General features: G+C 37.1%; 1 long non-coding RNA gene across 1 annotated transcript; it reads left to right on the top strand.

The window, feature by feature from the left end:
- Positions 1–3,472: 3,472 nt before the first annotated feature.
- LOC107077333 (uncharacterized) lies at positions 3,473–12,810 on the top strand. Its single transcript, XR_001478380.2, has 3 exons — positions 3,473–3,542; positions 11,754–11,839; positions 12,716–12,810. It is a non-coding gene; the product is annotated as an uncharacterized lncRNA (long non-coding RNA).
- The last annotated feature ends 1,332 nt before the right edge of the window (positions 12,811–14,142 follow it).

Here is a 14,142-nt window from a genome sequence, read left to right as displayed (position 1 = left end):
TTTACTTTTTACAGCTGTCTTTGACAATTCCAGTTGAAGTGTGATAAACAGCTTGGGCTGGTTTTGTAAGTAATGTTTCAAAATCATTTCCACATGCCATTTTCAGAAACTCTTTAGATATGGGCCACATGACGATTTACCGATCTGTTCCTTTGTGAAATACGTCAGAGAAGTACTCATGAATGCTACACATCAGGTGTTTCATTGCTTCACATCGCTGTGGTAAACTTGCAGTCTGTTCCTTTCTTGTGTGGCACACATAACATTGTGATATATTGGGGTACAGTGAATTAGGTGATTGGGGACTTATTTCTACATTCTAACTGCAAGAGTAGTTCCATCTAATTCACCCATAACTAAATAATCCAAATCACAAGAACATAAGATACTGTATATTAACAAAGGACAAGGCCATTTGGCCTATATAGCTTATTTGCTAGTACCTTATTGTTCCAAGTCGTTTCTTGGATGGGTTCATAGCACCACCAATAATGGGCAAATTTGTTCTGATGTCCCATGATCCTTTGTATAAAGAGGTGCCTCCTGTTCTCAGTTTTAAATGCACTGGCCCTTAGTTTCCACTTGTTTCCTCTGTTTAATGTTTCACTGCAGATTCTGAATCAACCGATCAGTTCTAGTTCAGTATTTATCCCATAATTCCATGGATCAATATGTTAATCAGACCCTTAAAAGATCAGATATTAACAAAGCCCTTTTGAGACACGTTTAAATGAAGAAAAGAGAGCTCTCTGCATCAAGCAAGAAAACAACACTTTTAGTCTCAAACACAATTTCTCCACACACCTTGAAATTCATTGCCACTTGTTTCCCTTTGCCAAAAACATGTATGATTGTATTCCTCAAATTATTTACATATTACGCTTAACACTGATGTTTAGATTGAGTGCATACCTCTTAATGTGTTTGACACATATGGAATGAGCTAGGCCAGTAATGCTGAACAACCACCCAGGGAACATCATATCGTCTGTGTCAGAGCAAGCTTATGTTCTCCTGCATCGTGCTGTAATTGATCACTGCACAAGGGGAAAGCCTGTGCTTGATAGACAAATACAGATATAATAAAGATAATAAAGTGCACTTACTTTTTTTTTTAACATTCAAATGAAACAATTAGTTTCTATGGATATTCAGGATTTTATGGGCAATGCATTCTAGTGGTGTGTTCCTTGCCTTCGATACAGTGTGGATGGAATAAGAGAGCAACGAGTCCTCAATAACACAGGGCACCTAACAGATGTGTACAGTGACACAGGACAGCCCTCTAGACTCTTACTCCTACAAAGAGACATGCAGGAGACAACCCCCTCCTTATAGACCCTCCACGGGGAGGCAGCAAAAGATGTAGTGAAGGTATCTTCTTAATAAAGGCAGATGCCATACTCCTGTTATTAGTAAGAGTCATTCTGCATAAAAGCTCCCAGTGTGCCATCTTGTACAGATCACAGATCCCCCAGACCTATGTTCGTAGTGTCCCAGGAGTCCTGGCCTAGGCCTAAGGTTGCTACAATATAATGTAAACATGCATTTTTTAAAGTGGATATCCAAATGTACACTTTACTTATTCTAAGTTGAAAGTCTTTTCTTAATGAACTGCAATGATGCCTGCTCAGTCCCATGTCACATCATTGTAATATGGGACTCTGGATGGCTTTAAATGATATCCTGACAGTTTCCCTTCAACCACTATAGTTAATCCTAGGACTGAATTTGGTATTATTTATGGATGGTATGCAATTTCAAAGCTGCATTAACCTTTAACAGACCAGTTCAGCACATGTGGGGTATAATAGGTGCCTGGAGATTCAAGAATTTCAAATCACAAGTTATTAATGCATGCCACTTCAGATCTGTTAGAATGAATTTGTTTGCATTTCTGATTCTAATACCTGCACAGTGTAAAACGTTTTAAGAGCAATTCCAATAATGTGTTAATTTAATTTACTTTAATGGGGAAATATACTTTTTTTAAAGTCAGAATTTTACGTATGTACCTCATCACCCAGTAGAAACAGGATCAAACACACCTTCATGGAAAAAGTGTGAAAGTGTATGACTTGTGAAAAATTCGAATTAATCCCAATGTGGTATGTGTGCAGTGTTCCACCTCATCACACTGAAACACAGCTGTTAATGCAGAAGACATTATGGCACAAAGTATGACTGCAGTAAGCCCGTCTTTCGCTTTCCGAAAAAAAAATACACCGAGGAGAACAAAATACGACTGCATATTTGTATTATTGTATTATTGAAACAAGGAGAACATTGTAACTGTTTATCAATTTAAAATCTAACTTATTAAATTGTATTAAGTCGTACGTGATGTGAGGCTAACATCCAATTCCAGTCCAGAAATATATACAGTATATGAATATATTTATAACAGGCTTGCCATTAAGTTGTTACCAAATATTCTACGCGTGGTAAGAACGGTACACGATGTTTTAGGCCCCTTGTGCCGTGCATGGCAGTATGAATTCAATACAACGTTTAGCTGCGGTTTCAAACTATACTTTACACATACCCAGCAAATAACTATTGTTAACTATAGAGTACGTATGCTTATACTTGCATGTATTTTGTTACGCAAAGAAAAGAGCAGATTCAAAAACTGATCTTCTATACGTTTGTTGTTGTTTCATTGTTCAATCGACTAGAACGAAATAGTTTCGTGTTAATTCATTTTTATAATACGTTGTCCGTTTCGTTGTAGATAGTATTCTGGAAATTGTCTTTTGCTTTTTCGTGAATTAAACAGATTCGTTTTAAACAGATGTCAGTTTACAGAATAAAAGTATGATACAAAGTTCTCTCCACAGGTTAAAAGCGTGTAAAATGTAAATAACCTGATAATGTGAAACGACGGGTAGCGAAAATGCTGATGGACTTGGAATGTGATGAGTCAACAACCCCGGCGTCCTGGCCATTAGCCCTTAACAATCATGGCCTCCTAATAATCCCCATCTATAAATTGGCTTCATTAGGCTTCATCCTCCCCACTAATAGCTGATGTGTGGAGGGCGTTCTGGCGCACTATGGCTGCCATCGCATCATCCAGGTGGATGCAGCACATTGGTGGTGGTGGTGGAGGGGAGTCCACATTACCTGTAAAGCGCTTTGAGTGGAGTGTCCAGAAAAGCGCTATATAAGTGTAAGCAATTATTATTATTTTTATTATTATTATTACAATCACAAATTAAAGATATATAGCGCTGGTAGTAAGACGACAGAAATAATTTTATTTTTTGTTAGCGATTTAATTAGATGTGACCTCGACCAAGTGTTTATTTCTGGGAGCATTTATGGCAACAGTAGTAACTAGTTGTATGTCACAAAACCAAACACGCCATGTTTGGTTTGTTCTTTGTATACTGGGATAACGCCTGAAGGATTGATTGAAGGTACCATAAAGCTGCTCGCGCAAACACGTTTTGACATAACGGCTGTGATAAAAAAGAGTTACAGATCCCAATACTGACCTATGGTGTTTAGACGAAGTCTAATGACAGACCCAGCGTAACGTGAGTACCTTCCTGTTTTCACACGTGTGCTTTAGAGATCTCCAGGCATAACGTGCTGTTATATGGTTTTACTACGTAATGGCCATGGCTGTTTGATGAAATACAGTCATTCATTTGTACGATGTCCTGTTGATGTTATTATTTCCATCGATTATATTTTATTTTTGCGTAGGAAAACGTACTGTATCTAGTGTTCTTTGCCCTTTGTTTTTGCTATCCTTATTCATGGGATTCTGATTAATTTACTTGTTCTGTGTTAATTCAAAATGTACATCTAAATATACTAGTTTAAAAACTATTTTTTAAAATAAGAACAGAAGATGCATAAAACGTAGCTTCAAATAACTTTATTTATTATGGACGATTGATTATCATAATCTTTTTCCTTAGGTGTTGATGTATCAACATCCATCTTATTCACTAATTTGTGTAAGCCATTATATTCAAACGTGAAATGGATAAACATTTACAACAACCAACATCTGCACGATGCATAAAACGAATTTTTTCCCCAAAAAAATCATTTTGCAATACTGAGTTCTTTACGAAGTAATTGGCAGTATATCATTTATCGTGCAAAGAGATGTTACAGAATGGAATGTCAGGAACTTAATTAGGTGTTGCGTTCTGAGGAGAGAAAAAGTGACACGTAACATTAGATTTTATCATCTCACTAAAAACATCTGCTGTCTAGTGATTAGTGAACCACTAGCAATGAGTGCATCCTGAATAAGTCCATCATATTGTGACACCAAGAGTAAAAATCCTCTGGGTTAAAAGTAGCAGTTTGCTGAATAAACACACCTGCACCAAATGACTCACAACAACCATAAAATTATGGCATAGCTGACAGGTCAAGAGAAATGCTTTTGTCTTATAAATGGCCATGGGTGTCAAATAGTACCTTGAGGGCTTTGTCTGAGTTATTAACAGTTTCAGTATTGGCATTACTCTGATATGACTGATGCTGTTGTAAATGAGTGCATTTACCCAGTTTTGAAAATTGAACAGCCATTAATTTGGCTTTCTGGAATAGAAGTTACACAACTCTTCCTGTTCTTTTTTTTTCCTGAAGAAATAAACTCTCATCATATGGGATGACCAGCTAATTAAGAAAATGACTTCATTAGCATCAGACAGCCAGCATAACTCATACAATTGAATAGCCAGCACAGGTCAAAATCTGATGAATATGTCAAATCTTTCTGCCACCAATCCCTCGCTATCTAATATAGAACACATTCAATCTGTTAAAAACCATAGGATTTCATGAAGAAGGTTTATGAATATAACCATAATTTTTCAGTACTCGCATAATCTCAAAGTGAAGACATTTTAAGCAAGTGTACAAAATTACACATGGTCATGTGCAATGGGGGGTGGGGTCTATAGGTTTTCTTACAGCTCAGATCTGAGTTAATCTATGTAAACAAGATGTTAATTTAAAGTGGCTCATCTAAGTTTTTTTTTTCTCAGCTTGTAAACTGGTAAGGATTTCCACAATGAATTCCTACAGTAACAATGTAATGGATAATGTTTGTCTGAGCAAAAGTGATACAACGTGTACTGTTACACACTCAGGAGCAGTATTGTTCTATACAGTATGTACTTATGTAGCTCATAACACCTCATAAGACAGACACAACTGTGTATTTGTGTCTTAAAATGTCTTAAGATGTTTGATTGTGTTGAGGGAGTGGTTCACGAATTATGTCCGTGCATGTTCTATATGTTGTAGCTTGTTCATGTTTGCATTAAATCAAAATAATGCAGATGTCTGCCAAATCATTGGGACAATTAATGTCTAATTTAAATGTCCATTAGCTGTCGTTGGAAAAGGGTGAAGTTGGCAGTGAAGCATTGGAAACATGCTGGCATTGATCCTGGGCGTACTGATCACCAGGTCAGCCATTGCTGTACTGTAATGTAACACTGCCATATCCAGGTTCCCACAGAGAATGGGGCCAAACACAGCAATCAGCTGGGAACATGGAGAAGAAATAACAAACTCTCGCTGTGTCTGACACTAGCAGATTCCTCAGCACTCTGTCTGACTGACATGCTCGCTCACAGAACAGTACTTTGTCTCTGTGGGGTGAGCCAGTTAATTGATATAGGGCCCAGGGGTTCAGGACCCCAAAGAAAATGCCTGCTGAGATCTGGGGGTTTTGTAGCTTGGAAGACAGAGTTAGAGCCCAGGACCACCCAAGTGGATGTCTTTGTTAAGGGGAAAGAGGGGAAGACCTGGACTTAAAATGACATTATAACATAGTTAAATATCCATACTAAACCAGGATGGAAGACCAAAAATGATCATGCCATGCTTTCTGAAATAGATCTGTTTTTACAATGTTTGTTTCAAAAGAACAGACAGTGTACTCTGTTACAAGTTACTTAGAGATTTTGGTAGATAAATGATTATAATATACAAATAGATGTAATATTTTCTAATTAGTTTTAATGAGAATTCTAAGCACAACTATTCCAATATCCTACCTACAGTCAACAAGGCACAACACTGCCTTGAAAACAGCATTTCTGCAGTTAGACATGTATAAGAGCTGTGTTAAATGACCCCTTAAATGCAATGCATGCATCAGGAGGCCATATAGCTGATAAAACCATTCTGAACATTGTAAGGTACAGAGTTGAGTGAGTTAATTATTAGTATTTTTACAGACACTAATACTATATAACTATTCTGTGGACTTTATTCCATTAAATACAATTAATATTAATCCAAAGCACTGCTGCTTACAAAACCGGTTTCCCTCATAATACAACATAACAAATATATATAATCATCCTCACAAAAACATTTCAGTTTCTGGAAATAATGTTTAATTTTGTTTATAAAAACACTCTCGGTGTTTAACAAAGAGTATCAAAAAATATTATTTTTTTAATTACTATATAGTGTTATAATAGTTGCTTATGTTTACTGACAAGAGGCATTCAGTTGGAGTCAAATTGCATTCTTCCTGTGTAGACCATGTTAGAGGACATGTGAGTGATGAATTCAATGATTTTGACTTTATTCTGAAATAGTCTAAAATTCATAATTCATGTTTTGAGAAAAACACAAGTTTATAACCTTCACTCGCCAGCTAATTCTGGAAATCTTGCAGCTCTATATCTATGGAAATTAAACTCAAATACTTTTCTAAAGGTGCTCCGTGCTGAGGGTGGAAACCATGAATTTGCACAAAGGGGTTTAGGTGTGTGGAATTAACTGCTTGTCTGCGTTGGGTAAACATAGATTGTGGGAACCTTAACGAAATGACTACATTCTATAAACTATAGGAAATTTAACCAGTTATATATAAAGCCATTCTTTCCATCATAAATATTCAAAACCTCAATGGCATTAACAGAATCAACTCACAGGGTTTCTTCAATGGACCAGGTAACAAGTGGATTCCATAAGGAAATACATTTAAAACTGAGAAAAGGAAGCATCTTTACACAAAGAGTTTGTGGAGTTTGGAACAAAATACCCAGTCATGTAGTTGAAGCTAGATCCCAGATTCTTTCAAGTGACTTGGGGAGTCAATGAATTGAATCTGTTCACTTCAATCAAACAATTTAATTAAATGAGCCAAAAGGTCCATCTGTAATTGTAATCTTTCATGTGTTCTTATTTCTTTGTCTCTCTGGTGTCTTTTTGCTTCACCAGTCAATTTTATGATGGCCTTACACTCAGCTTAATCTAATTATTTATATCTTCCAGACTTGTCTGACTTTCAGAACATGAAGACAAGTGTGGATCCAATTTGTTTCTAAATCCTAAGTCTAAGTCTGTCAAGCTTTCCAAGATAGTCCTCTCAGTTTGTGCTCCCTAAAATCTTGTCCCCACACAAACAATAGCAATGCTTTGTAAAAGCCTTTCTAAAACCTCTGCCAAGCATAACTTATAATTTAAATGACAATAGGCCACTTAACACTGCTTAAATTATTTCCTTGCACTATCAGCTACTTCAATGGCTTTGTGTTGTAACTGCTGCCTATCATTAACTACAGGGGTTACATGGAAGTCCCTTATCTGGAACTAAGGCCTACAAGTTTATTTTGAAAGTGTGCAGTTCAATTGACTGAACTTTCTAAAAAAAAATCTTAATCCTTTTCTATTAATAAAGTTTGCATACATGTTATTGCTCCCTTGCACTGAATTGAGAATGTTGCTGCTCACCTAGAGGCCTGGGAATAGTTTGGCTCCTGTAAAAAAGAAATGGGAAATGTTATCTCTGTGTAACTAAATGACACCAGCACTCTTTCTGCCTTCTGTCATTGACCTACTTTCCATTCTTTCAAAGCCTGGGAGTGTTATTTAGCTCCACTTTCACACATTGTGCATTTATCATTAATCCTGTTCAATTTATTATCGGTTGCCCAGTTTCCACCCTTGAAATCTACAGGTCACCTGTTTAACCTATTAGAGATAGGCGATTTGAGTCCTAGTTGAGCCTCCAAACCTGAGTCGTCACATCTTTGTGTTGCACATCCTGCTGCTACCTCCAGAAGAGGTGGCCTTGTTGGTGTACAGGTTCCTGTTACATTATTTTAGATTCTAGTGGATCTAATGCACTGAATACGTCTAATAAATGGAGGGAACGGTCAGAAAATGATATTTTAGATGTGATGTCAAGTTACCTTAAATGATAAAGTATAAGTAAACCTGGTCCATGAACTGTAATATTGTACATCATGCCTGTAATATTGTAATATGCAGTACACCCATCAATGAATTTCAGTAAAAAGTTGCCTGCTGTAGCTACTGTTAAAAATTAGTTTTTTCTGCTGACATGAATCTTTTGCTAAACAAAATGCTGTGGTTGTAGCTACTGATTTTTGCAATTACATGCGGGAACACAAAGGACAATCGATGGCTTGATGCCCACTGCCTTTTTTGGGGTGAGGGGGGGCTTTATGTTGCATAATTTGTCAATTATTGCAATAACAAAGGGTTTTTAGAAGGATTACAGCATTTACCACCCTCCTACTTCTCCAAAGGCCTCTCTGTAAGTCCTGCTGGTGCCGGGGATGGGGAGAACGTCTCTGATAAAGCACAGCTTAATACTTATCTCCTCTGATTTAATCACATTTTCAAATAATTTTAATCATTTTTTAAATGGAAATAGTGAGCAGTTCAATAATTAGCAACTCTACCTTCACTATTGAGAAACTGTGGTTTAAAAAAAGAGCTTGTTAGATTTCAAGGTTTACAGCTTTAAGCTGCAGTGCAGGGAGAGACTATAAAGTGAGCAGAAAGATGAACAATCTTCAAAGGACGAGATAATTCACTACTGGGAGGTTTTAGAATTTTATCCTGTATTTGATGTGTAGAACACCGACATGTACAATGAAATGATGAATGCATACATAAAAAACCCAAATAAAACATGTACTGACTTTAGGGAATATCTTTCTTAAATGCAGTCATAGCGTTAATTTAGTCCTTTTAGCAGGGTAATAAAACTCAGGAAAAACTGAGCAGCATTCCCCTGCTTCAGGGTATTTTTTTTAATTCATTATTTTAAATTTTATCAATTGAGTGTTATCAATAAAATGTTACACATTGTGAATGTATTTGTATGTAACTATATATTATAGGAACAAGTAATAGGTTTATTCCATGCTGAAAAAAAGAAGAAAGAGAACACAACGTTTCGGCCGTGGAGCCTTCTTCAGGTGTCAATACCAGGTGTCAGTACCCACCTGAACTACTATATATTATATGCCAGTCTTATCTTAGAAGGCAATATACCTGTCTTGAATTTAAAATGGCATGATTTGCTTTTGTAAAACTATCGCGGACGGAGACGCGTATTCATTTCAGTACAACCTTTGTTGTGTGTGGTTAATAAGCAAAAATAATATCTGTATAGCTGAATATATTTGCTGTCTTAATAATGTGCCCTTATTGTTTTCTTTGTTAAATCACACCCTAGAACGTTCACTCTTTCAAGTCAGGATTGAGCATCCAGCAGTGTATGAGAGGCAGATAGTTCTGCTTCACTGGGGACAAGTTAGAGAATCTTGTGCAGAGTGTCATTAATTTTTCAAGAATTCATCCTATTGGTGTAGGTTTTGGTGGTGATGTTCAATTTCTTAAAATCTTAGTCTCTTCTTCACATGAATGAAAAAGAGGGGGAACACTTTATATCATCATGTTAATGAGGGTTATTGGAATGTAATTGATAAATTACTAATCATTTGATAAAATCTCTCCAAAGTATACTTATGTGTGAATTACATATCTTATCCATTGCTTACAAAACTGAAAGGCATGTCTCACCTACGGTATTATTATTCTAACTGATTCTTCCAAAAGAAATGTCTAAAGGAATTCTTCTAAATCAGCAACTCTGCCAAACAGTGTTCCTTGGCATCCTTACTATAAATATCTGCCACATATGCATTTGATTTAGGTGTTTTGAGCAGACATAATTGCTTACACTTATATAGTGCTTCTCTGGTCACTCCACTCAAAGTGCTTTACAGGTAATAGGGACTCCCCTCCTCCACCACCACCACCAATGTGTAGCATCCACATCCAGTCATCCAATCAAGGATGAAACTGGAAAAAGGAAATACTGAATGTTACAAGGATTATTTTAATGGACAGATACCTAAAGTAAGCAAAATAAAATTGAAATCAGACTAATGTTCTTGAACTATTTACTGTCTGGCACAAACTGGAACATGAAAGAAGTTTTACTTGCAGTAAAACCCAAGATGTCTTGAACTGCAGAGTGTTTGAAAATATTTATTTTTCTTTCCCAGTGCGTGTGAACACACTTAACTAGCTTTGCTGTGTATTCAGCATTTCATTAATTGAAAATCTGCCATATGTTATTTGGGGGGAAAAAGTGGTGTATAATTTTCCTTTGGAAGTTGATGGGTCCTTAGGGCAACCTTGAAGTTGACTAACTTGTCCTGAAATTAAAATCACAATATGGCTTTTATGCCCAGCTTTAGGTCTTACCCTCCTACTCCTCTGTCTGCTTTGGGTTTGAATTCTACTTAGCTGATGTCATATTGCTAACTGCATTAGTTTCCTTTGTCAGCCAGGAGTGAGTACCAGTGCCTTCGTCCTATATTTCTTTTGGAAAGTGCAGATTTAATTAGTGCTAAATCCCTTGAAAAATTCATGAATTTCCCTTCCCTTGTTAAAAGTGACTTAAGCAGTGGTGTGAGGCTTTAAGGCAGTCCCAGTAAATAGGCACAAAAAAAGGAAACAACTGTTTATGTAAATAAAGGCTGTGTTTGCTGACAGAAGAATAAAGGACCCTGGACACCACCCCCATCAGCTTAGCAAGCCCTGCCAAAGGGGACCTCTCACCATCAACTTCAGACTTATTAAACTGATTACCAACTCCAACTAATTAATCAGAGCCAAACCCTTTCTTCTCATGCAAAGAGGGAGCTCTGTTTGTCTCCTGGAGTTTTTTCTCTCCATTCCCTTTTCTTCTTGCTTTGATTGAAGTAAAGGAATGGTTATTTTATGCATCATCTGAGCCAGCAGGAAAGGAGGACAAGTAGTAATTACCTTAAACAAACAAGCCCATGATTGCCTGTGAAGCTACCTCTTTAATAAGCAGATCAAAAGAGAAATGGGGAGGGAGCATAATGACTATAACTTAAGAATCTTTTCTTTAATAGGAACAAAACCCTTATATATAATATGCATTTATTTCTCAACCAGTAAGTTTTGGTTTAGTGCTCTACTTCAGCAAAGATGTAACACTACCGTTCAGACGTGTTATGAAATGATTACACAGATAATACCATCACAGAATATTTGCCTTCTTGCATTACTGTAGTAAATGAACATGCAATAAGTGAAATTCACATTCTAATGATCTTATATTAAATGGAGATGAAATATAGGACAAATATAATGACACATTTGATTCATTTTTCCTTATATATAAATATGAGGAAAAATGTCCACAAGTTGTCGTGTATTGTAGTTGTGTGTGTTGTCTTTGTGTTGATTTTTATGATGTATAACAGTGGTTCTCAAAGTTCTATGTAAGACCACTTACACCAAGTCACAGATGCGGTGGACCATCCATGCCCACATCTACTTCTCACCCTGTAAAAATCATCCCCTATTAATGTACTAAAATAATATTGAATTAAATTGTATTAAAAGTACCAATATTTTTACAAACAAAGCTGCATATTTTGCGACTGTTTTTATTAAAGGTTAATGTGAAGAATGGAGCTACTTGTGCATTACGAAGAAAAGATCATGGCAACCTCTTTAGAGATCGGGACACAACTCCAGAACAGTGAAATAAAAATAATTTTGATTTGATCTGTTTAAAACAAAGAATCTGGATATGCTGTTTCAATAAATGTTGATCAAATGTATGTTTGAATATTGTTTTAAATATGGAGCGGGTTCGGACCGGCTTCGGGTCAGTACTTCACTATTCACTATTATTTTAAATCGGGTCGGGCGGGTGCGGGGTTTTCGTGCATCACTAACGACAACAGACTGCTGCACGGCGGCAAGGACGTCGTCGCCAAACTGGCTCGTTTTCAATGTGTGACACATGAAATTATGGTGCATAAAACTAAAACACGTAAGCGATAGGCGCTGATGGGGAGAATGAAGAGTCGTCTGCCAAAACTTAAGCTTCATTAAAACACAAAGGCAACAGAAGGGTACAGCCAAGGAGAACGAATGGAAACTTTGCCCTTTCAGCAGACCTTCAAGTCAGCCAAGCCTACAACTAGGCTGGTGCTCGCCCCATGACTGACACACACAGTTCCCTTAACGGCTGGTGAAACCCCGATACCTAGAACCAACACACAAGTGCCCCCCTCCCACTATTTACATCATGCAGCTCTTAACAGTGCTCCTAGGGGGAGCCCCTTTTGTAGCGGACACTGCAATATTATTTCCTCTGATTAAATAGCGTAGATTTGCTTTAAGAAAGATTAGGTCAGCCTGCAGACCACACTTTGAGAACCACTGCTGTAGGAGATGTATATTTTCTATTTCTTGTTTTCATAAACCCTCAGTATCTGACCTGTGATTTGTTTTGCAAGCCACTCTTAATTTCTTCCATATTCTTTCTGTAATTAACCCTTAATAATTCAGATGTTTCAGATGAGGGGATGATGGCCTGCCCAGAACACTTTTTTTTTTTCCTTTTTAGAAACTCGGTTTCTGGATTGATTGTTTCCTGTGGGGCATGACTGACTGAAGAGCTTTGCTATATCTGTTAAAGCTAGCAGCTAGATTTCATGTCTGTCTTTGGTATGATGCAATGTAACATTAAAAAAAAATATATTTTAACTTTTTAAACGTGTACTAGAGTTCACTGTGTGGTTTGATTATTCAATGTAGCCTGACTCTAGGTTTTGAACTCTCTGTAGTTGTAAAATATTTGGTCTGTGCAACATCAGGCTACCCAGCACTTTCAAATATTCTCAAAATGCTTTTCTATATTCTCTTTCAGTGTCCTCCACTAAATATTCAAACAAAGAAACAAACAAAAGCACCAGGAGATCTTTAAGGCTTGTTTGCCTTGTCTTTTCTGGTAGCTTCCACACAGCTATCTGAACTAGCAAACAAACAAACCTGATCCTTTTCAAATGTTCTACTTATGATTCAGCCAATGTATTGGTTTCACGCCCGCCATCTCCCTCCCCTGTTCTCCTCTAAGGGTTTGAAGTTCTGTAGAGGCTTGGTAAATTCAAATCTCCAGTAGCTCAGCTGTGTTTCGCATGTGCATGTGCACGTGCTCGTGCTCATATGCATGTTTATGTTTACACATCCATTGCCTCAGAACCATATTTAAGGCATTAAAACTAATGCTTTGTTTAAATATCTAAATGGCTTGGTGGAGCTTGTGTTGTGGCGCTTTGTTGGGAAAAGGAGGTGATCTTTTGTATTTCCTCCAACCACTCCTTCCTCCACTTTCCTTTCAGCTCGTTGCTTGCTTTCTTGTGTAATCACGTCGTCTTTGTCTTAGAACGATGTGCTTTTTCTCTGGAGAGGTGAAGGCAGGATTTTTTTCACTCTTAATTTCTCAAATGCCAAGTGTATCTTGCGCCCTTATTGCTCCTAATTAATGCGCGATTAAAGAATAAAATAAGGGATTCCACCAGTGATTTGTTTTTTGAGGAGTGAGAAATTAATCCCCTTTGGATCATACTGAAGCATTTGAGGATTCTTCTTGTTCTGTTTATCAAATAAACCAAGTAATTAGAGACTTTAGATAAGTAGGCTAAACCACTGCCCCCCCTTCATGCTGATAGAAACACCAGTATTGCTCTAGCAATGGCTGGTAATGTGCTTGTCCAAAAGTAAACCCTTTGTGCCTTTATCAGTTTAATTATGCCAGTGGCCTTACTTGACCTCCCTATGCCATTACTATCTCCCCTTGGATCAGTGTAGTTTTAAGTGTTACAAACAGTATCAACAGGACTCTGTCAATAACTTAGATAACACCTTTCCCTTTCATTTCATGAAGTTAACAGCAGTGCACTTAAAAAGCCAAAGCAGCACTGCTTATTTACTAATCATTTATATGATTCAGTTATTGTTTTTAAAGTCCAGCAGTTGGATCAAGCTGAAAGA

The sequence above is a fragment of the Lepisosteus oculatus genome, chromosome 4 (assembly GCF_040954835.1).
Source record: "Lepisosteus oculatus isolate fLepOcu1 chromosome 4, fLepOcu1.hap2, whole genome shotgun sequence".
In the NCBI taxonomy this organism is placed as follows: Eukaryota; Metazoa; Chordata; class Actinopteri; order Semionotiformes; family Lepisosteidae; genus Lepisosteus; species Lepisosteus oculatus.
This window is presented reverse-complemented; position numbering and strand designations above follow the sequence as displayed.